The sequence below is a fragment of the Lissotriton helveticus genome, chromosome 4_1 (assembly GCF_964261635.1).
Source record: "Lissotriton helveticus chromosome 4_1, aLisHel1.1, whole genome shotgun sequence".
Lineage (NCBI taxonomy): Eukaryota > Metazoa > Chordata > Amphibia > Caudata > Salamandridae > Lissotriton > Lissotriton helveticus.
Genome location: NC_136063.1, coordinates 1,034,601,603 through 1,034,626,952, shown reverse-complemented (window position 1 = coordinate 1,034,626,952; position 25,350 = coordinate 1,034,601,603).

Here is a 25,350-nt window from a genome sequence, read left to right as displayed (position 1 = left end):
TTTTGATATACTCCTATCACCCATCACTCAACTTCCAAACACCACGTAGAGCACTTGTTAGGACACTTATGACTCAAGAAACATACTAGACCTGCCAGACAGATAAATAAAGGAAAATGTTTTTCATGACACAGCACCAGAGACTTTTGACCCCAACAACTCCCCTTCTCCATTCTCCTTAGGGCTCTATCATGTTTATTTATGAAGTATTTTCAATTGAATTGGTAAGCCTCTGGAGGACTGGGCACCAGGTGGAGACTATACCTGAAATATGGCCAACCGTGCATGGTCATGCTTTACCATGTGTTTCATCACACTTTCACAAGCACACTTCCAATGGGACCTTCCACAAATATGGGATCACTATGGATCTTTAGTGCAGGGTATTTTATTTACTTGCTGTATTATCCACATATTTGGATAGCAAAGATATTTATCTCACTGGATAACAACTGCTTAGACTCAGAGACATATTTCAACTTAGAACATCACAGGACTATCAAGCATCCGTTGGAAGAGATGAAGGTATTCCCTCATTTACTTAGCCATTAGTAACGTGTCACTTTATCACAATGTTGAGAGAATGCTGCCGAGGGCCAAATGCCGGCACTGGGATGGTTGGAGTTAAAAAGACAGTATTCTGGGGAAACTGTATAGATAGCTTTGATGGCGCTGTTTTCCAAATATGAATCCTTTAGCATTCCTGTGGGAAAAACAAATTTCACTGCGCGCGCTGCTTTGCCAAATGCGACGCAGCGCGCAACGAAATTGGTTTTATTTACTTATATGTTTACTTACCTCTGTTCGGCCGTAATCCGTAGTTTACTACCCCCCACCCTGCTCCTGCCCTGCCCTACGTCAGCGCCGAGCAGCACTCCCACCACAGGCCCCTACTGATGCAGATTAATACTCACAAGGGCCCGCCCCACAAGGGACAAGCCCTCCCTAAGTGCTGGGCTTTTTTCACTCGACACGCTTGGTGCTATAAATAAAATGACAAGCTAAGCGCTTAGGGGCAGATTTATGAGTTCTGGCGCATCTCTGCAAATCGGCAGGGATGCCCCAGAACTGATGCGTCACGCAATTCCCTCCTTGCGGCACCACAGATGCGCCGCATTTACAATGCGGCGCACCATGGTGCAAGGAAGGGCAGATGCGTGACGCATCTTGTGGTGTACGGGCGGCGCATTGCTGGAGTAGCGTCACAAGTGCGACGCAACTCCTGCAATGTACAGAGGCCACCCATACATAACGTGGTGTGTCACTCCTTACGCCTGCTACAAGCAGGCATAAGGATTTGACCCAGCAGCATCGTAAAACTGACTCAGTGAAATCTTGTAGATTTCACTGCGTCAGTTTTACGGGGCTTTCCTACGAGGGAACGCCCACCCTGCGACAGAACGCCCACATGAAACCTGACGCAGGTTTCATGTGGCGCAGGGCTTTACAACGTGACGCATCTGCCTAGATGCGTCACGTTGTAAATAGGTCGCAGGAATGCGCCACGTTTCCGCGCCGTTGAGTGACGCAACGGCGGCGTAAACGTGGCGCAAGTCCGACATAAATCTGCCCCTTAGAGTCTGTTTGGCTCACAGTGTGCGCTGCATGCAAGACAAACAGCGTGTGGTATCTAAACCCGACCCGCTCAGAAGTACAGTTATCTGCACTCCACGCGCATGTATTGATGTTCTTTTTTCATCGAGCACTGCGCCTCGCCTCAGGGCACTCCACTTATAACTTTTTCACTGAAGACAATTCAATCTGAATTGGCTCTGCTTCCAGTCTTGCAGTTTCTGAATCTCTTCCACACCAGGGGTAACCTTCCGGTGATTTTTCCTAGGCCTGTAAAAATCCCACAGTAAAAAATCCCAAATTTAGAGAAAACAAGCATTTGCAATGCAATAGGTCTCGCATTTGCAAGAGTTTGAGCTATTGGCATTGTAGGAGGTGCAGTTACTGCCAGCCTTGCTTCTCGTAAGCAAATACTAAAGTACAAAGTGCGTGTTTATGCAATGCTTTCAGGTTTTCAAAACACGTAAAGGGCATCGCCAATTACTATCCCAGTAGCTCAACTCTCGAAATTGCGAGGCCTATTGCATTACAAATGCATGCATGTGTATGTACTTTATGGGCTCTAGAAATCAGCCCTAGGACTGGTCTGCTTCTGCTTAGGACCTTTTTTCTGTTCAACTGCCTCTATTTAACGGTCTTAATAGAAAACGCCCAGTAGAGGTCTGTAAAATACCAGAATTGCTTTCTGCTCGTTTAACTGCCTCTATTTAACTGTCTTGATTGAAAACGACCAGTAGAAGGCAGTAAAATACCAGAATTGCTTTCTGTTTAGACTCTTTCTTTTTTAATTTTTCACGCAACTGCCTCTATTTACCTTTCTTGATAGAAACGACCAGCAGAGGTCAGTAAAATACCAGAATCACTTTAGCATTCACTACATTCCAGTCCATCGAAGCTGTCTTCCACAAGCACCTGTAGACAATAATATATATTTTTTAATCTTGTATTTTCAGTGATATGACCACCGAAGGCCCTGATTTTATATAAAAAACAGAGCTTTGGACTATACCATTTCCCGCTGAAAGGCAATATTTCTCTCCTTGTGTTCCCATACCTCGCTTGTCACGCGGTTTGGTGCTTACTTTCCCTCCATGTTAAAGGACAGCAGATGTTACCAGGCTAAGGTGCATAGCTGAATACCTATAAGGCCCCAACGCCGAGGCCGATTGCACTGCAAATGCTTGTTTTTGCTCTGTGGGTATAAACATTCAAGTTTCAGATTCATCTTCTTACAATGTTTTGTTTGGATGTTTGTTTGTTTTGTTTTGATTGTTTGTTGTGATTTGGAAGGAAGGGGATGTGTTATAATGCGAACGTTTCATATACAGTGGGGTAGGGTGCAGAACGTTACACATAATTGGGGATGTACTGGGGTTCTGGATGGTGAGGTCGTAGGGTTCTGAGGCAGTTGGAGCAGTCATTGGGAAGGTGTCTGGCTTGACAGCCACAGGTTTGTAAACATAAAAAGAAGCCACACTAGTTTTTCGTCCTATTTACATCACTAATCACAATCCTGTTATCTATCCCATACCAAGTACACAAAAACTGAAAGAATTCTACGTGTGGGATGGTCATGATTAATAATTACACCATCCTCTGTCCCAGGAGTGACACTTTGAGGAGCAGACAAACATTAGCTCAATTCATTACTTCCTTAATGAATAGAACCTTCTTACAACATCTGGCAAAATCAGTTTTTAGATCATTTACATTTAAAGTATCTGAAGGGGCAACTCACACACTTATACTCATTTATTTTTTTCTGTTCAGCTTTAGCCATTTTCGTCATGTCCACCAAATACTTGTCCAAGCCTGGATGTTCTCTTTAAAAACTCTGGGGCATATTATCAAGGGGGTTTATCTCCGCTTTTTTGGCTTTAAAAGCCAAGAAAGCGGAGATAAAATTATCTCCCTATTACCAAGCTGTTGCTAACACCAGTTAGTGACAGCTAATAGGAGATAGCGACCATCTTGGGCCCCGCTTTGCATGTCAGTGATATTTATCACTAATGACATGCAAAGTGGGCGTGCCAAGATGTTAGCAACTGGAAACAGTCGCTAACATCGCTATCTCCTATTACCAACTTTTGGAGATATTCGCGCTAAGCGCGAATATCTCCAAAAGCTAACACCTGCCCCTGAGCAGTTCTTAGCCATGTTATCCAATGGTAGGTGGATAACATGGCTAAGAGCATTTGCTCGAAAATGCATGAATTTCGCGGACTTTTCAGCGATATTCATGCATTGCGGCCGTTTTTTATCGCATTTGCGATAAACCTTGCTAATAGCAAGGTTTATCTGCGATAAAAATCGCCGATGTGCGGCGATAAGTTTCGTCTCTAAACAAGTTAGAGACAAAAATTATCGCTAGTTGTTGGTAATATGCCCCTCTGTTAGTAAATAAAGATCACGTCTATGAGTGGCTGAGCCTAAAGTTTCATCACTGTACAATCTTTAACAGGACTGTATTACTAAAACTGAAAATGTGCTTGGTGCACAAAAAAGGTTTTTGGGGCTTCCTGACCACAATACCAAAAATTAATGTATGTAGTTATATATCGATCCTCCCTGTTTACATGTATCAGCGCCCACCAAATACTCTCCCAGGATTTGATGCCCTCATCAAGGTATGAGTCCAGGGGCTTTTGTTCATCTGATAATGAAGTTATTGTATTAAATTAATATTGAGTGCCCAGGGTTAGGGACTGCCTCACTTCCCTATCAGACAAGAGCGCTTGTAGCCTAAGAAAAAACTTTCAAATTGTTGCATATATGCATAACTATATAGACATAATTAAGAAAAATCAAGTTTTGGCCACAAGAGCACATGATATGTACTCTACTGCTTTTCTCTATCACGACAAGTGTTTCATTAGAATCGCACTGCGCATGTCTATGGCTGAAGCTTAGTATTTCCCCTTCGGTTTAGTTAATATATTTCTAAATGCATAATTTGTAAAAGAATAAGTGTTGAGGCTGAAATATTTCAAATAAGTGTGCTCCTGCCAAATGTTGGGGTTGCTATGTACCAAGGCTGAATAGTCTACGTTTAACTTCATGCCTCCTTATTCCAACAGCATACTCTCCCTGCCCCTTTAGCTCACTCTTACAGTTTCTTTTCAACCCTTCTTTCTCCCTTTATCAGTGTTTTTCCATCTTTTTCTTCAACCTCCTTTGACCCATTGTCAAGATTTTCTCTCTTGCTCTGGGTCAAAATCTTCTGATTAAAAACGAGTCCCAGTCCTCCAAAAAGCGTGCTGGTTATTCTCACCTGCAACCGCTGGCTCAAATACATTACAAATATCAGTTCAACTTGCCAGGGAAGGCACTAAATGAATGCTATTTGGCTGTACAATCTGGATGTGACACTCCCCAAATAAATACTTTATTGAGTTGGTACTTGGGTTTGGAGGCCCTTGTCGCAGGGATTCTGCACATACACAGAACTATGCGCAGGAATACGGGACCTCAGTGTACAGGGGCTAAGCCTTCCTAGCACCTCAGTACCCACAATCCCATGACTGACTAGCTATAGTGTCTCAGACACTCTCTTAAACAATCATGAAGATGCAAATGATTAGATACCCCAACATAAATCTGCCCCTAAGTGTACTCTGACTCAAAATCTATTGGCCAACCTTGGGTCTGGGGGAAGACTACCCCAGTGCTGTTGCAATAGAGTACCTGTCTGTCAAACTCTAAATCCGCCCCAGAGGCCCACCTAATGTAGATCAGTGCTGACCCTGCTCCTCATGGGTCAGTCCATCCCGAGCCTTGGTCATCTCACATTCACCCAAATGCACGCTTCTTTTTAATTGAGAAATACAAGATCCACCCCCCCCCCATTCTTACTGACTAAGCTACACCCCTGCTTTTTTTTATTCAGATCTCTATTGTTATATACCTCATGGGGCAGATTTATGAAGGCCTTGCACCGCCGGTGCGTCACTTTTTCCCCAAGTTAAAAATGACGCACCAGCGGCGCAAGGCCTTCATAAATCTGCCCCTATGTATGTATGTTTGATCCGATTTTTATTTCCCATGAAACACAAATGAAGCTAAACTCTTAAGTTAGCGCTTGTTTTTGACCCATTTTGCAACTGTACCTATTTGTTTGCATTCACATATCACTAAATACAGTTATATAATAAATAATAATTTTCAAAACTTGTCACTAATCATCATCACTAATCCCCATTATCTTACTTTGTGCGCATGCATTCTCTCCTTCTTAGTAAAACATTTTCTATTCGCCAGTGAATGTTGTCTGTAATGTCTAAATAAACAGCAAGACGTTTCTTTTCAAAAATAAAGATCAGGCCATCATCAAAATGTATGCTTCAAATGATAGGCTACCCAAAGTCCGCTTACAGCAAGATGTTTACGCATATACTTTATTTACAGATGAAACAGACAACATTGATAATTACTGTGACCTGTTTCATTAGAACATATGCTTGTAAACATGTTTGTTCACTTAATCATTGGGCATCTTCAGCCATGGAAGCATCAGTTATGTCATGTAGGCATGAGGAATGAAAGATGCACATTAGTCAATATTTTGAAGGGCGCATTACATTCACATTATGGTTTTTTTCACACACCGAGTCAGAGAGTAAGGTTTGATCAAAATTAATTAACCAAGGGATCCGTGCTCTTTAGCACTGACAGACATGAATTATAATGTATAAGCAAACAACCAGCGCCGTGGGCACATGACCATAACGTTATAACATGAGAAATGAGTCTCTCTGAATAACAAATTACAGGGACTTTGTTGACATCAGTACCCCCAAACCGTATTGTATTATGAGAAGCTCATGGTTACTGTGCATTCGTCCATTTACATTGATGGAAAAATAAATCTTTTTTTTTTTTTTTTTTATATATTTTTATTTTTTCCTTGCAAGCAAATCAGAAACATATTACACAAGCATAATCAAAAAGAAACACAGAAGCAAAAATGGAAAACAGCGAAAAGTACATTACAATTCTGTACATATTCCAATCCATGAAGTCTAATGTATAGATTCCAACCTTGACTAATGCTAAACCCATTATAACTTCAACCAACTTGAAAATTGTAACTCCTTAATTGTCCTCTCTTTGCCGCTCTTTCCATTTACGTATTGGCTCCCAGATTCTTCTGCCCAGACATCTTCCTCTCCTCCCTTTTTGAGCATAAATTTTTTCCTCTATATTATATGCATACAGAATATTTGCCAACCAACTTTGCAGTTTCGGAGGATTTTTATCTAGCCAAGCCCTGGCTATTGTCAGTCTGTAGACAGCCATTATCACAAACAGAAATTCAGTGTGCAGATCCTGCTCCCGATCAGCCACACCTAGCATAATCCAAGCTGGAGTAAGAGAAATCACAATGCCCAAAGACCTTGCCAAAAACCCCTCAATCTCAATAATCAGTGTTTGTATTTGGGGGCATGTTGCAAATATGTGTATGCTATCTGCTTCCAGCGCATTACAGCGGGGGCAGTTAATTCCTGTATTCCCCCCCCATTTTGCAATCCTTGCAGGCGTGAAATACAAAAAATATAGTGTTTTGTAATGCTGGGACTGTAACGGGGCTGCACATAATATTGTACAGCCTAGGTCCAGCGAATCAAAAAACAAGTTTCTTTCAACTCCTAGTTTATCTGCCCATTTCTTACTAAATTTGCCTAAGTCATCTTGCTTTTCTTTCAGCAGAATTGCGTAAAAAGACTTAATTGTGCAATCCCCCGTCAACTTTATTTTCTCCAATATTTCTATTTTATTAAAGCCTACTGGGCCTCCCACTTTATTTTTCAAAAAACTTCTGATCTGCAGGTACTTAAAGAAACCCCTGTTGTGTATGCCATACGTGTCTCTTAAGTCCGAAAATTGCTTAAAACCCTCCTGTGAAAATAGATCGCCTATTTGCGTAACCCCCCTTGAAGCCCACTCTGCCATTGTGTGATCGGCAAATATTTCCTCTGGGAGTGATCTGTTGTTGACCAAAAAAACATACCTATTATACCTCCCCATCTTGGCTTTCTTTAAGAAAGCATTCCATACCGTGACCGCCGCCTTGACCGTTTTAAATCTGGTTCTCTTAAAGTAACTATAATCTGTACATTTTAAGAAGCAATTATGAGCATTTACCCCTAGTGCAACAGCATATACCTCCGTAGACATATTATGCATTCTTACATCATCAACATTGCCTCCAATAAGTCCCTGTATATATTGCAGTATCGTAGCCATATAATATAAACGGAAATCTGGTGCACCCCAGCCCCCTTTTTCCCTAGGAAGTGTCATATACCTGTAGGCCCTCCGGGTCTTACTGTGTGCCCAGATAAACCTATTACAAATAGCCTCGATACTATTAAACCAGCTAGATTCAATCAACAAGGGTACAGCCCTGAATATATACAAGAAATTAGGTAGCAACATCATTTTGATAATATTTGTACAGCCTACCAAAGAGAGGTGTAAATTGTTCATTCTGTCCAGATCTCTTTTGGCTTGAGCTATCACAGGATCCAAATTCTTTTTAACAATCTTATCAATTTCCGCTGTGATTTGTACCCCCAAGTAAGTTGCCGTACCCGTCACTCTGTCATCATTACATATTACCCACTGGTTTTTGACGATCTGCGTTTTAGTGTTGTTCAAGCTGTACCCTGAAAACTGACCAAATGTCTCAGCTTCATCTTCGATTGCCCTAATGGCAAACGTAGGTGCTGCAGTCAGGATGGCGACATCATCCGCGTAAGCTAATGACTTAAATCGACAACCATTGAGAACTAAAGGAGGAATCTGCTCATTACATTCCAACTTGCGTACATAAGGATCCAGATATAAAGCGAAAAGCAAAGGAGAAGAAGGGCATCCTTGCCTTGTACCTCTCTGGATATTAACTGCTGTTGAATAGCCTCTATTGACTCTTATCTTGGCACTCGGGTTTATGTATAAAGTCTGCAGGGCCTTTATAAAGCCAGGTCCTATACCATGCCAACTCAAAACATCCCACAAGTACCTCCAAGAAACCCTATCGAAAGCTTTTTCGGCGTCGAGAAACACCGCTGCCATTGGGACTTCTAGGGTATTTGCTACATCAAATGCCGTAATCACTTGTCTGGTGTGCTGAGTTGTTCCCTTCCCTGGAATAAATCCATGCTGAGAGGGAATAACGAGTGATTCAATTACCCTAGATAACCTTTTTGCCAACATTTTGGAGAACACCTTGATATCCGCGTTCATTAGAGTAATGGGGCGGTAAGAGCCCAGGGCGTCGATGGGTTTCCCCTTTTTTGGTATAATAATAATATCAGCGCCCCCCCAAGATTCTGGAACAGACTCACCCATTTGTGCTAGCAACATCACTTCATACATTTCTTTTAGGATAGAGGATTGAAAAACCTTGTAAAATTCTATCGGAATCTGGTCCGGACCTGCAGCCTTCCCAAACGGTAAATCCCTCAGAGCCTCAATCAGCTCCTCCACCTGGAATACTTCCTCCAGCCCTTTTCTATCAGCCTCTGCTAATCCCGAGGACTCTATCTCGCTCAAATATGCCCTTATATCCTCCTCTCTTTCGTGACCCTCTGAAGTATAAAGCTCCATGTAAAATTGTTTAAAAACCTCTCTGATCTGCTCTGCATCCTTGACCTTGGTTCCCTGGGAATTTTTGATCTCCTTAATATCAGACATCCCATCCCTTTGCCTAGCTCGCATAGCCAGAATGTGACCAACTCTTTCGCTAAGCTCATATGCCTTTTCTTTATTTGCTACATATTTCTCAACGGTCTTTTTTGCCATCCCATCCATAATTTCTGCTTTAAGAGCTACTATCTTCAACAATATCTGGTCAAATGGAGACTGTGTATGTATAGCTGTCATAAGTTCTTCCTCTGCCTGTGAAATTAGTTTCCTATCTTGCTCCTCTTTTTCCTTCACCACTCTTTGAGCACTAATGACATAGCTCAAGGTTTCACCTCTTATACCGGCCTTAAAAGCATTCCACACTATCCCTGGTGATGCTGTACCTTTATTAAACTCCCAGTAATCCATAATCCATTTGCTCATTCTCTCCCTGTAAGACTGATCCTGGAGCAACGTCCTGTCAAGAGTCCATTGTCTCAGTTCTTTATTTCTCCTTTGCCCAGCTGTTACAATTAAAACTAACGGGCTATGGTCTGATATGATCCTTGGTTCCCTTTCTATTCTTGCTCTATCTATCAGACCTCTTGTAATTAAAAAGTAATCCAGCCTGACCAGTGTCTGATGAGGGGCTGAGAAAAAGGTGCTCCCATCCAGATTTGGATGGCAATTTAACCATGGGTCTTCAAGCGAGTTATTCCTTACCATGTCCGCTAAGGCTCTATAAGTCTTCTTTTTCCTCCCCGTATATTTCCTTCCAGGATCTAAAAAACTACTATCTGCGTCATGAATATTCAGGTCGCCACAGAGAATAATGGGTTCCGGCCATTGCGCAAGTTCTACATCTAAAAATTGGAAGATATCAGGATCATCTCCTGTTGACCCATAAACTGAAACAAGCGTAAGAGTTTCCCCCCTACAAATTAATTCTGCAATAACCCATCTACCCCACTGATCCTCCATCTTCCTCTTGACCGAGGTATCCTGTCTCTTACCCAGAATCGCCACTCCTCTCGTCTTTGTGTTCTGAGTAGTTTTTGCTAAGACACTGAAACCAAGTTGATCCAGTAAATAAGCCTTGCTTCCTTCAATGTGTGTTTCCTGAAGGCACACTAGGTCAGGTTTTAGCGATTTTAACAAAGCAGCAGTTCTTAACCTCTTGTTTAGCTCATTAAGTCCGCAAATATTCATTGACACTATTTTACAGGTCATTATGTTTTATAGTTTCTCCATCTTCATGCAAATACCTATACCGGCAACGTTCAATGGGATTCTTTGTTTCCTTCGTTTCCTTTCCCAATTTTGTTGTTGCTATTCTCATGTACAACTTGCTCCACTCATCTTTTTTTACTTTTCTGCATAGATTGTGCTTGTGTCCACTTACTATATGCTTATTTCCACCCCTCCCCCACCCTCCCCCGCTCCCCCGCTGCCCCCCTCCCTTTAAGAACCCCCCCCTTGCTACAGGCAAATAAGCCAATCCTGGCCTATGTGTAGCCCTTGTAGTCTGCAGAGTCGCTGCTCTCTCCTATCCTATTTACACATCTGTCGAACCTGACTATATATGATTTTACCATCTACGGGGTCTTTGGTGGGTTGGTTACGGGGGTTCTTGGTGGAGTTCTGTTTCTACTCTCCTTTCCTTTGTCTAGTTCCGTGATTTCAACTAGGTACTCTGCTGCTTTTATCTCAGACGTAAACATCCTAGTATACCCTTTCCTAATTACTTTCAGCCTAGCAGGGAACAATAAGTAAGCTTCTGTGCCTTGCTTTTGGAAGGGTCCTATCATCTGCCTTAATTTCCACCTCCTTTCCACGGTAACGTGGCAAAAATCTGGCCTAGAAAAAAATGTATTACCGTCAGCTGTTTTTCTGGAATCAGGTCTAGCCTTATCAATTATTTCCTGCCTAGCTAGGAAATTACCTAGGAAGACCAGCATTGCTCTTGGTCGCGCATTCTCTTGCTCCCCCCGGTTTTTCTTAACAAACAGGGGGTACCTATGGGCTCTCTGTACTTCTATATCCCAGTGCCATTTTGACTCTGGAAAGGCTTCTTCTAATATCTTGACCACGTACCCCCTGGGATCCTGCCCCTCCCGCCCTTCCTCCAGTCCCAGAAGTCTCACATTATTTCTCCTTTGGCGGTTTTCAAAACTTTCTAGCTTCCATTGAAGGTCTTCCACCACTTTTCCTTGGTCTTCCTTAAAAGTCTGCCATTCTGATACCTCGTCTTCCACTCTGCTAGTCCTTTCCTCAACTTGCGTTACTCTCCCCTCAACCTCTTCTTGTTTTCTATTTACTCTTCTTAGCGAAGCTTGAAGTTTTTTTGTGTCTCTTTTTGCTCTACGGCTTTCCGCTCTTGCCTCAGACTGCATTTGTTTCAGAGTTCCGAACATCATTTCAAGAGTTACAATTTGAGTTTTTTGCCCCGTTTCCCCCCCCTCCTCCTGGTCATTTTCCTGATAGGTCTCTGATGTCGCAGAATAGTCCCATGAAAGTTTCTTGTTCGTGCCAGACCTGGACCCTCTTCCGCCTCCTTTACTACCACCGCTCTTTTTCTTTTTGGACTCTAGCTCCCTGGAGCCCTTACTTGTATCGGAAGTCAGATCAGTGCAGCTCCCCTCTCCTTGAGTTTCATGTTCGCTGAACTCTGGAGAGCTTGAACCCTCATTGACTGAGAAGAATTCCGAGGAGCCCCCCCTCATGCTTCTGTCTTTTCTTCCATTTAAGCCATTATGTCCTTCATACTGGAGCGCTTGTCTTTGCTGAACTCCTAGACTCTGGGTGCTACCCCAGCTCGGGATGGAACTCTGCAGTGAGTTGTACTGTGGCGCTATCTCCACACTTAATAATGCGTCTAGCATCTGCAAATTGTTGTGTCTTTCTAGCTGTTCTGCATCCTCGCCGGTGGCCATTATTCCCCCCTCGCTCACCTCCATTACTCCTGCGCTCTGAACCGCTTGACTCGAGCAGTCTCCCGCAGTAGTGAGTGGTTGCCCGGCAACCAGATCTTCGACGCTAGCGTCCTCGCGGTCTGCCGTTGCTAGCTTGGCTTCCGCGTTCAGCTCGCTCGCGTCCCGCTGATCTCCCAATGCCGCCTGTGCCGCCTGTGACATCGGTGCTTTCTCTCCCAACACATCGCCTTGACAGGGGTCAGTCAGCTGAAGCTGTATCAGTGGCACCGCCGGTAACACTCTGGGACAGAAGGATTCCGGTAAGGTCGCCTGCCGCAACTGCTCCTTTGAACTCGCCGAATGTGAACGAAGAGTCTTTCCTTCTTGGTCCGATGCCGTCTTTGCAGTCTTAGTCACTGCTAAGCAAGTCTCCGACCTCCCTTCATTCCTTTTCTCCTGCTTTTCGATTTTCTGTGGCAGGGCATTTTTCAAAGAACGAGTGAGCAGCTCCGTCTGCTTCTTTGCGGCAATGGTTAAATTTTTAGGAATTGCACCCTCTCTCGCTGCTGCTGCCGCTGCTGAGCCTTTAATCGACCCTGCTGCCGCTGGTTTAACTCTTCCTTTGTCTTTATCTTTGTCCTTCTCTCTGTCCGGTTTAGATCTTTGGGACATCTTGGAATATATTTTAGCGCTGCTTAGTAGATTTTCCCAGCAACTGAGCCAGACTTTACTCGTCTTAGTTGACAACCTCCTCAGCCAGCCTGGGTGGAATACTGCTGCCGTCCTACGGGATATCAAATAGGCCAGAACCCACATCCCCGCATTCACAAATCCTTTTTTACATCCTAGGATAGGAGAGAGAAAAGTAGCGACCTCTCTACAGAGCTACGGCGGCCATCTTGCCCCTGGCCAAAAGCGATGAAAAAAAAAAAAAAAAAAAAAAATTCTTTGAATTTCCTTTTTGTTTTGTGATTGAGAACATTAGGCCACTTTTAATTCATGTGTGGGCGTCAGGACACTGCGAATGATTTGTAAATTTTTTACAACAGATGCAAATTGAATCAGTAACTTAGATTACAAATACTCTTACAGAATTTGCACAGGAGAACCTCAGGAGAGGTAAGGCACCACGGAAAGAGCAAACCGCGATGTGAGAGGTCAACGACGGTACAGGTGCGAATTTGCACTGTCATGTGTGTCCACTCAGCCGTGCAAATAAGCCATTTGCACCCATTAATAACCTTGATTCCAAGAGAGCTTAAAATTCTGAATTCAGTTGGCATAACGACATACTGCTTTCTCCTGGACTTTCAGTCAACAATAACTGGTATTTTCCCTGTCTGATACTCTCAAGGAGTAGTGCATAGCAGATTTACAGACAAACTGATAGCTCATATTTAGAGAAACTATACATCATTTATGATTGTGTATGCCTTTTTCATATGATCAGTGATTTTGCAGGATTGTCAGTTTCATCAAACATGACAGTTGTCCTCTTTGCCCTTGACTATGAAAATCCTAAAACAAATTGTTGTGTAGTTCCTACCAATCCGTAGGATCTGCACATTGTTTGGACAACATAAACTAATGTTGTGGTGTCAAGACTCATTTCGGACACCCCCGCCGGATATGTTAGCCTATACGCCCACTAGCTCACAGTGCCACTGTAATCCACCCCAACCTACCATGGAGTGAACAGTTTCTGGCAACCCCTGAGCATGACAACCCTGAGCACTCAGGGATAAGGGAAACAGTACAGAATCATTCGCTCAGTCACTCATGCTTACTTTTTCTCAGAAAAGTATACAGAATACACAGTGGGAAACATTTAAAAGCATTTAAAAGACATATAAAAATATAAACAAGTTACATTTGGGTTTTAGCAGCATATATACATAAGACACATGATACATAGTAAAGGGGAACATTTGTCCTATTAATATAAATAGGTTTCAATTAGTCAACTCCCAAAATAATCGTACATATACAGACACACATATTGGTAAGACTTTGTGCCAATTTGTGCCAAAACAATAAAGTGCAATGTGCGTTCAGGTAAGTAAAGTGCGGTGAACATTTACTAGCACAATACTGTTGTTCATTATGCGTGTTCCATGCTTGCCCTTGATCTCACACAGACTTTCATAAAGCAGCTTACAGTGTATATAACTTCGTCTGTTGACAGTGTTTGAAGAAATCTCATTGCCAGATTAAAGTCCCTTAGATTATATTTACGGAGAATCGGCATTAAATATTGGCGAATATACAGTTTATAATAGCCACAGAAAAAGAAAAAATGCAGCAAACTTTGTTTCCCACCTTCAGAGCAGGGGCAATTCATCTCCCCTAAGTTTTTGTTAAAACCCAGGGGGAAGCTTAATAAATTAACAATGCTTCCATCCCGAAACCTGAACAGAAGACTCCGGTTCCATCTTCCTATGGGAATTGACAAATATCTGCAAAGTTTGTTTGATTCCTCATTGCCTGAATCGATAAGGGGCCGGTATTTACTTACAACTGGTTTGGAGAATTCGGCTCTCATTCTTTCTTCCTTATATAAGTCAAGCAATGCCCGTTTTACAGTATTCTTATGAGCAGGAACAATAGTGTTAGGAGAACTAAACAAAACGTCATGTCCCACGCTCACCAGGCTATTTTTAACAGCTTGTAACCAGGGTATGCATTGGGATCTATTGCATGATAGACAATCAGATATTATGCTACGTGTTAAAGATGCCGCTGGGTTTAACCATATTTTTATCCAAAAGAGCGCGGGCCTCGACCTAATAAAATCAGTAATATAAGGCAACCTAAGTTCATTATGACAAATAAGTGTGGGGGCACTGGGAACACCCCCCAGCATCCTCCTACAAAACCTATTTTCCTCCAACTGAAGAGACATGCTGTTACAGTAACCCCACACTTCTGCTCCATATGTCCCTGTTGGTTGACATTGGGTACGATAGATATTGAGCAGGGGGGTACTGACATCAGCCAGTTTAGGTTGTCGGAGAGATAAAATTGAATTGATTGATTTGCCAATTTTATTTCTCGCATAGGCAGCATGTGGCTGCCATGAGCTTGTATTTGAAAATAATAACCCTAAATAGGGAAAAGTGCTGGTGCATTTTAGAGTGTTGTCACCTGATTTAATTGAGGTAATATTGTATTTTTTAGGTCCGCAGTTCATAATAAAAGATTTTTTAAAATTGGTATTTAGACCCAGATCAGACATAAAAGCAACAAACCCAGTAATTAAAGTACGTAAAGCATTCGGAGTGCGCCCCATTAATACTGCGTCATCCGCATAGAGTAATGTAGTAATGGGGGAACCTTTTATAATTGGTACATCCTTAGTAATCTTACTCAATGTGCTGCTCAACCCATTAATATATAAAATAAAAAGCAGTGGGGCGAGTACGCAGCCCTGTCTAACTCCTCTGCTAATAAAAATATCGTTGGATAGATCACCATCGTTATTTATACGTACTCTTGCCTTTAAATCCCTATGCAGATAAGAAAGAAAATATACCAGTGAGTCATCCAAACCATATTCAAGCAAAAGTGACCACAACCTAGAACGATTAACAAAATCAAAAGCGGAACTCAGATCCATGAAACCCAAATAAAGCGGGGACTTTTTAACAATAATGTATTTGGTCATAATCAAATTCAAATTAAGACATTGTTCGACTGTACCCACGTGGCTTCTGAATCCCAATTGACTGCAATGTAAAACGTTGTTGTCCTCAGCCCAATTCCTTATCCTTTTAAAAATTACCCTTCCGAGGACTTTTAGTGTATTATCAATCAGTGAAATCGGACGGTAACAGGCAGGGTCCATCCTGTCACCTTTTTTAAATATCGGTACGATGACACTGTTTGACCAGGACTCGGGAATAGAGCTGTCAGTCAAATTATTAAATAAATTGCAAAGTAAAGGGGCCCAAAAGTTGATTTCAGATTTAATCTGGTCAATAGAGAGACCATCCGGGCCGGGGGCTTTATTGCTAGCACTCTCGGTTATTGCATCCTCGACCTCGGATAATAGAATGTTCAGTGGTTCAGCGGTATTGGATGAGGTGGAAGTATCTAGAGAAATGGCTGATATAGCATAAATTGTTGAAAAATGCTCTACCCATGCCTCGCCAGTTATATTACAATTGATTGGTTTGATATTGGACCCAAAGGATCTAAGGGACTTGACTTCTCTCCAGAAACCTGCCGTGTCCTTTAATGTGGCAGTACGCGTGAGAGATTCCCAATGATTAATCACTAGGGCCTCAGATCTAATGCGTAGCGTAATTTTGTATTTTGATCTTAATTCTCTCACGAGTGAAGCGTCCCTTGGATTGGTTTTTAAGGCAGCCCTCAGGTCCCTATTGGCCTTAGAGCAAGAAGAGTCAAACCAGCGGGGGCCATGGTCAATATTGGGCCTAACTGGTTTAGAGGATTCTCTCTTAATAACCCCACAAAGATTACCAAAAGACACAACCACATCGTCGCCGAGACTAGTAAGCGACAAACAGGTCTCTACTATCTTGGGGTGTTTTCGAATTACTCTGGCTAAAATATCTTTATTATCCACCCCTTTCCATATTAATCTTATAAAATACATGTGCTGCAACGGTTAGGAGACAGAAGCAAATAAAGGATATTACAAGCACCAAAAGATTAAACATTAGACATAGTTCTACCATGGTGCTGTAGCAATGAATATAGGCAAACATATCTGCAAAACGGTAATTTACCATACTCCTACAATGCGGACCCTACTCTGAGTGTACCTAGAGTGTGTATGGGTGTAGAGCCAAGAATCCCCCCAAGGGACGATCCGACCCCATTACCTGATGGGAGAGAGTGAAGGACCGTGTCTGGGTCTCGAGTTGGATATCCCTCAGATCAGTGCGTGGTGATTTCTCAGCATGCAGGGACCTTCAGTGTCAGCAGGAGTGCCTCATGTACCAATCAGGATGCCTAATATTGATAATAAAAAGCAGCCTTTGTGATGTGCGCGCTAGATTAGTGATGTTATGGATATGTAGAAAGTGTTGTAGCTGGTGGGTGAAGATAGGACTACTTTTGTACCTAGTGCGTAGAGAGGCGTACATGATGTTCAAGGCATTGTGATAATGTTGTGCAAAGCTGGGTGAATAAACAAAGTAGTTTCAGAGAAACTAATCCAACATTATCGTGCATGCAAATGTGTGCAAAAGTTCACAGCTGAAATATTATTTTCTAGGACAATGTAAGAAATGAATTGCTTTGCTACATAGGCTTAACTCAGGAATGTAACAAAATAGCTTGGGTTTTTATAATTCTTGTTTAACGTACATCTTCTTGCTTTTATTTCTTTATTGAGAATATTCTGTGTAGCATGGGCATGCCATCTTTTCACCACTGAGTGATACAGGGAAGAAAACCTGTGCTAAATGAAAATTAGAATTGAGGAAGATGAGGGTCAGTAGAGTTCAACTGAATGTGATGTGCAGTTGCCATATCCAGTATTCCTCAACCGGTGTTCATGTTATCATGAGTGTTTTTCAATGATGCCAGTTAGACCGGGATATCTTGGTGTGGCCCCACTGACTTTTTGCCTTCTTAACTCTTATTTTTGACTGTTCTGCTGACTTTGTTTTTGCTTGCTTTAGGAATCCGGGCACTTTGCCACTGTTCACCAGTGCCAAAGTGCAGGTGCTCTTTATTTAAAACATGGTAATGTTAGCTTATCCACTATTGACATATTTAATTTACTTATAAGTGCCTAGTAAAGTGCACTACAAGTGCCCAGGACCAGTAATTTAAATGCTGCACTGATTGTGACACCCACATAAGTAGCAGTTTAAACCTTTCTCAAGCCTGTCACTGTAGAGTCTGTGTGTTCTGTTTTAAACTGGCAAGTCGACATGGCAAGTTAACCTACTTGCCAGGGTAGTATATATCGGTCAGCCCTAAGGTAGGCCCTGGACTGCCTAAGAACAGAGTGCAGAGTATTTAAAAAGTAGGACATGTCCTTTTAAGTTGTACGTGTCCTGGTAGTGAAATACACCTAAATTAGTATTTCACTACTACAAGGCCTAGCTTTCCTATAAGATAACATTGAGATTGCCTTATCACATTTTATAAGTGCAATTTCCAGTTTGGGACAAGGCCAGACCCATACATTTGGTGTCTCTAGATTCACAAACACATCTGATGGTGAAGATGATTTTTAAATTGCAGTTCTGAAAATGGCAGTTTTAGAATGTTGGCATGTTCTCACTTAAACCCTTTGGTGCCCTCTTAATATCTCTGGAATACACGTCTTGGGTGGGTTGCAGTTGGCTTTCTGCATTCTCTCTAGATCACCATACACAAAGGAAGGGTAGGTGTGACTGAGTAGCCTAGCCATTTGCATGCTGATGGGGCAGCCTGAGAAAGATGGGAAGGAGGAACTGATACTTTACACCTGAATGTTCTGTGTCCTGTTCCCACACAAAAAGATGCATATCCTCCTGGAATAAGCCTGGAGCCAGGGCAGGAAACAGGGTCTTGTGTACTTTAAAGCATCACTTTGAAGTCTCCCTACTTCGAAAACTCCAACTGGATATACATGCTGGACCTCTGACACCTCCAAATCAGAACACTTCTGGAACTGAAGACATTCTACCAGGAAAAAATATGCTGTGCTGCCAGGAGTGACTGCCACTTTGCTGAACTGCTTTGCTGTGTTGGCCTGCTGCTTGCAACCTCTTGCCTGGGAGTGAAAAGGACTGGACCTGCAACTCTACATCCAGGAATCTTATTTTCAGAAGTCGCTAGGATACCAAAGACTTCACCTCATCTTCAAAAACAGCATCTGGACTTTGCTTGCTGTAAGTCCTGCTCTGCCAAGTGGTGCCACCCCTTTCCAGGGCCCTTGTAAGTGATTACAAAGTGCTCCATCTGCCAGAATCTGTGCATCAACACAGTTGTGCCTATCGGGACCGAGGCATCACCTGCTACAAGATCAGGATTGGCGTATTACCTCTATTGCAGGGACCCGACCAGCTCATCTTACTTGAAACTGCTTCATTGCCTCCGGAAAAACAACTTTGGAACCAAAGCATCCCACCACTGCATGTAGAAGATTGACACAGCGCCCCTCCAGTGTGGACTAACCAGCTGCATCACCTTCAGATCCGCCACACTCGGAACCAGCCATTGCGCAACAGAACCAAAGCATAGCAGCAGCTGTGTAAAGAAATCCTACACAAAACCCCAATTGCGTTGGGCTCATCAGCTCATCCTGTGCTGCAACAAGGATTAGGTTACTTTTGCTCAGCGGGCCCTGCGTGGGTCCTGTAGCTGGTCTACGCTCCATTGCAGGTGGCGTGAACTTTTAACTTTGTCCTGGCCAGCACGACCTAATAACTCTTTGAGCGCTATTTACTTCTAAGTGCTATTTTTGCATTTAATCTTTACAAATTCATATCTCAACTTCTGATTTGATTTTTATCATGTTGGTCTTTTATTTATAACAAATATTCTGTATTACTGGGGTACAGTCTTTTTGTGGTGTTTTCACTGTTTTGCTTTGTGTTGTGTTCACAAATACTTTAGACGTTACCTCTTAGTTAAGCCTGACTGCTCTGCGCTAAGCTACCAGAGTGTGAGCACAGGTTAAATTAGAATGTGTTACTGACTTACTCTTTCTAGAATTGTGGTTCTTGATTGGACAAGGTGCATACCTCTGACAACCAAAAAAAACAATTTCTCACATTGGTGATCAGCAGTGAGGCTGGTGCAGTACATACTGTGATTAGTATATACTACTATCCATATCACAGACCAAATGGAACCTTTTTTAATTCTCCCTGATTGGCATTTTTCATTTTATTTTCCCAAATCATGTCTGTGTCTGGAGAAGTAGCATCTGCCCCTGCAAAAATTGACTTTGAGCTGGCCAACCTGCGGATCTACGCTGTGGCCCAGCTCAAGGCTATCTGCAAGGGGTTTGAGCTGTCGACCAAAGGCTTCATTAGAAAGGTGTAACTTCAAAAGTCACCTGCCAGAAGCAGTGGTTCCCCTCAGAGCAGGGAGCAGTATATAATCTGGAGACTTGTCACCACAGGAGCTCGAGGACAGGAGAGAGGTGAGGAAATTAACATTGGAGCTGACTAAGCGAAAAATGCAGAAGATTACTGTGGAGTGTTTAACTCCTGAGAGGAGGCTGAGAGAGCTGGATATAGAGGTCAGCAGGGCTGAGTCCAGCCAAAGTGGTGACAGCATTTCATCAGTGTCCTCTGGCAAGAGAGTACACATACCCAAGGATCTGGTGCTAGATTATGGAGTGGGAGATGACCTATATAGATGGTTGGAGGCGTAAGAGATTGCTTTGCAGAATAAAAAGATCCATGAGGGGATGGGGTGGGCTAGTTTGTAGAAGCATATCCCTTTGTGATGAGAGACACCTACTGGCGCCAGAGTGGAGAGAAAGTAAGTGATATCCCTCCATGAAGGAACACCTAATCATGTAATATGGTTTGACTTCAGAGAATTGATGGTAAACATTTAGGAACCATGTGAAACTATCCCCACAGACCTGGGTGGATTGTATTGATTCTTTTTTGCAAGGCACTGGATGTTTGGGTGAAGGGCAGTAATATTAAATATTATCAGGGGCTGTATAACTTGATTGCAAAGGATCACATGTTTATTTACTGTTTTACAGATCTGTGTCAACACTTGATTGAAAGTGAGCTCTCTGACCAAGGGATCATATCAATGAGACAGCCTGCTGGATCACCACCACGGTCAGGTGCACGGACAGAATATCGAGTTTAAAATGTCGACATACACTAATTTTGAGTTTTAAATATCTTGATACTGAAATATCGACAGGAAGAATATTGTAGTCAAGAAAATCGACTTGCAGGTAAGAAATATAATTTTTGGAAATATTGAAGTTGTTAATATTGTTGGCAAAAATATAGTTGTTTAAAATATCGATGTTTCAATTACTCTCATGCATTTTAGTATGTATTTTAAAAGTATGTGATCTATTTTTTGTATAGGAATTCTTTTTGTTCATTAATATATGTGTTACATTTTTAGTAGTTATTAATTTTATCTTAATTACATTTTGCATTTTTAAGTTCTATGGTGCGTTGTGAGTTTATAAGGGAATAGGTTGGGAAGTAATTCAATTCATATAAATTAATGATTATTTTTTATGTGTTAGTATTTATTTAATTTAGATTTATAGTGTTGTGGGAATTAATGCATTATTAATTATTTATTAATTAGTTGTGAATTATTTTTTATTAATCAATTTGCAAATATGTTAATTGTATCATTTTTTAGGAGTGGGTTGTGGGTGTATAGGGGAATAGGGTGGAAAGTAATTTAATTAAAAATACATGTATTGATATTTCTAATTTATTAATATGAACTTACTTTATATTTTATAGTGTTAATTGTGGGAATTTATTTATTATTAAATATTTATTAATTGGTTGTTAAGTATTATTAATTAATTAATTTGTAATTAATTGTGTCATTTTTTTAGGGGTGCGTGGTGGGGTTTCTAGGAGAATATGGTGGGAGGTAATTCATTTATAATTAATTATTAATTGTTAATAAATGCTAATTAATTAATTAAAGTAAAAATGTGGCAATTGTGGACATAATTTCTTATGTAAATTGTGGGGTTTATAGTGGTAAAGGGTGGGGAGTAAATTCTTTTTAATTATTCATTAAGTTGTTATTAATTTATTAATATAACATTAGTTATCAAAATTGTGTGATGAAATGTATCTGTGTTTTGTGGTGTTTATTCGGGGAGAGGGTCGAAAGTAATTCATGTTTAATTAATTAATAATGAGTTAATTATTAAAATTAATTTATCAATTGATAAATATTTATGGCTTGTGTCTATTGGTATTTTGTGTGTGTGTTTTGTTTTTATAGTGTCATTATTTGGGGAGTAAATTATTTTGTATTTATTTAAAAAACCAATTATAATATTTGTTTAGTTGATAAATAAATATGTTTATTATGGAGGTACATTTGAAAAAATCAAATGTGGACTGCGAATTGTGTAGGGTTATAGGGTAGGGCAGAAATTACATTTATGTAATGAATAATGTTTTTGTTTATAAAACATTTCTATTAAAAAATATTTTTTTGATTTTACATTATTTTAGAATTTTTTGAAAATACTCATTCTAGGTATTTGTTAGATCTTTTTAACATTCTAATCTGTTTCTATCTTTTGTAATATTTAAAACTTTTATATATGTTTTATTTTTTGTTTTTTAAAATCTTTTGTGTTGTTGTAAATTTGTTTGTTTTTAATTTTGAACCGATCTAGTGGAAATATTCACCTTTACCCCTCTGCTATCCAACACTTTCCCTACTGTTGGACAAACTCGAGAGGGAATAGTATTAGTTACCCCTCTGCTATCCAACATTTTCTTTACTATTGTACTTACTGGAGTGGGAATATTAAGTTTCACCCCTCCGCTATCCAACACTTTAAGTACTGTTGCACTCACTGGAGTGGGAATAGTAACTTTCACCCCTCCGCTGTCCAACACTTTCCCGACTGTTGCACTCAATGGAGTGAAAAATTTAATTTTAAAGACTATTAAATATTTCAATGTTTTAATTTATAATATAGTGTTTTTATTAGATTTTATGTTATAACTGTATGTAAATATATATTTATTTGTACATTTTTATATATTTATACATTTATAAAATAAATTAAAATTAATAGTTTGTTAATTGTTTTAAAGGAAATATATATATATATATATATATATATATATATATATATATATATATATATATATATATATATATATATATATATATATATATATATATATATATATATATATATATATATGTATAGTGCATTTTACATGGGTTTAAATATTTTTTAAATTACATTTATTTTATTATATTTGTTAAAAATGTATATTAAAACTAAATAAAAAAATGTAAGTTAATTTTAACATTTAGGGGCCGATTCCAATTCGGTAAAATGCCCTCCGAATAGCTGTACGGAGAACTGCTTTGGGTACACATCCGTAAGCTCCGTACCGAAGACCGTACAACTCACTAATCTGTACGAATCGCATTCAGAATGCACAGTACGCGATGTTCATACGGTTGGAAGCTGCATTTTCCGACCCAGCAAGTACGAATCGTATCGACAACACTTCGTATGACTCTTTTTCTATGGGAGATTAAAACGTCCGTAAAAGCAGATTTTCACCTGGAAATGCGTATGAAACGGACCCCTCCAGGTACGGTGCGTACACCCCATGATTGTAGGTGTACGGTGCATCGGGGTATGGTGCAAACACCCCTGGATTTTAGAGGGACGATGCGTATGTCCCCGTGCGTACACCCCATGATCGTAGGTGTACGGACCATAGGGGTACGGTTCGTACACCCCAAGGTCGTAGGTGTACGGTGCGTACACCCCGTGCGTACACCCCTGGATTTTAGGGATACAGTGCGTATGTGATAGTGTTGCCCTCCGTACGAATTGCTCATACGTGACGTTTACCGTACGAATCGCATACTCATTCCCCGGTTGGGATCATACTTGGCGGGTCGTACGGCATTTTCAAGAATCATACGGTTTACTGTGCGGGTCAATGTCATACGGATTTACCCTTCATTTTCGTTCGGTTCGCAATGATTCGGACGTATTTTCTCAAAACGGATCGTACTACGCGATTCAGACGGATTCGGACGGATTCGGACGATTCATACAGAAACGGCTACGAATACGAATCGTCGTACGGATTCGTTTCCCGAATCGGAAACGAACCCTTAATGTATTTAACATTAGTTTCTATTTAAATAAAAAAATATATATTTATGTACATCTATGTTTTTTACATCGATATTTTTGTTTCGATATTTTTGTACTTACAATTTTATTTATAGGCTGTCAACATTTTTGACATCGATATTTTTTCATCGATATTTGTGTATGGGGATATTTTGGGAATCAATTTTCTATTAGTGAACCCCAGGGTCCATAAGAAGGTATCCAGGGGGATCACCACAAGGGTAGGCAGGCCCTCACCAGTAGAAGCCTGACTGCTTTGTGCCAAGCTACAAGGTTGCGGTACAAAAGGGGGTGGTGATGGACGGAGCATCTGAATCAATCAAACACTCACACCCAGTCAAAAGATCTGTGTTTAATCCATCACCGTTCTTTAGCCCACTCTGCCACCCCAGTTCAGACATGGCTATATGCAAATCAGTCTGACCCTGTGCCTCATGGGAACAGTTCAGCCGGAACTGCCAAGCCATGTCTTCCCTGGACCGGAAACAAGCTTCCGAGGACCGGTTTCTGGCATTCCAGCCGTCTTCAGCCCGGCTTGCTTGAGCACAGGTTAATTTAGAATTTGATACTGACTTAACCTGAATAGGATTGTTGCTTCTGCTTGGATCTCTGCCAACCAGAAACCCAATTTCTAACAATGCCAGACTAAAATGTTGTGTGAGGAGGAGCTTTCCGAATTGAAGCTAGTTATGCTCTTTTCTTTGGTTGTGCTGACGAGGTACCAGGTCTGGGACTCTGAAAGCCTAGATATCTGCCCCCATGTTTCTAGCATTTGAATGTCCTTTGGTTGTTTATTTGTTGGCTAATTGAAGGCCCTTAACTGTGGTGTAATTATGGAGCCACATTTATTAAGTAGAAGGGCCTATTATTCCAGTAGGCTTTGTGGACTGAACAGAGGACCAGAACGGAGCTTTCAAGGTTGGCTATGCAAGGCTATATTTGTGTAGTCTTTGTATCATGTTAGTATACCTTGTTGGGTGCTCAGAATAGACTATGTCGTAGAGATCTAGCTGTCCCATCACCAAAGCCAATGTCAGCACTACCTAGTGGTTACTGTGTATGATCAGGACTCTTCTTATGCCTCTAATACTATCCCCAAATTCATTGTTTACTGTGATGTGGTTGGAGGGTGATCGCAGGCTTTCACGCCCTTCGAAAGAAAGCATGTGATGAATTGATCCTCCAAGAAAGAGGATCTCTGTGTTTGATCAATTGAAGCACATAAAGTTCTGTTCATCAGTTGCAATGAGTGGTCTGGAAATTCTGTGATGTTTTTTCTGCTTCCCTGATATAATTTGGTTAAATATTAATTTAAGTGCCTCTAGCATAAATATGGAGAAGTTTAAAGGGCGATTTGGGAGTGTAGCGATGTTGTTTTTATATGTACGAGATAGAGTCATGAATGCT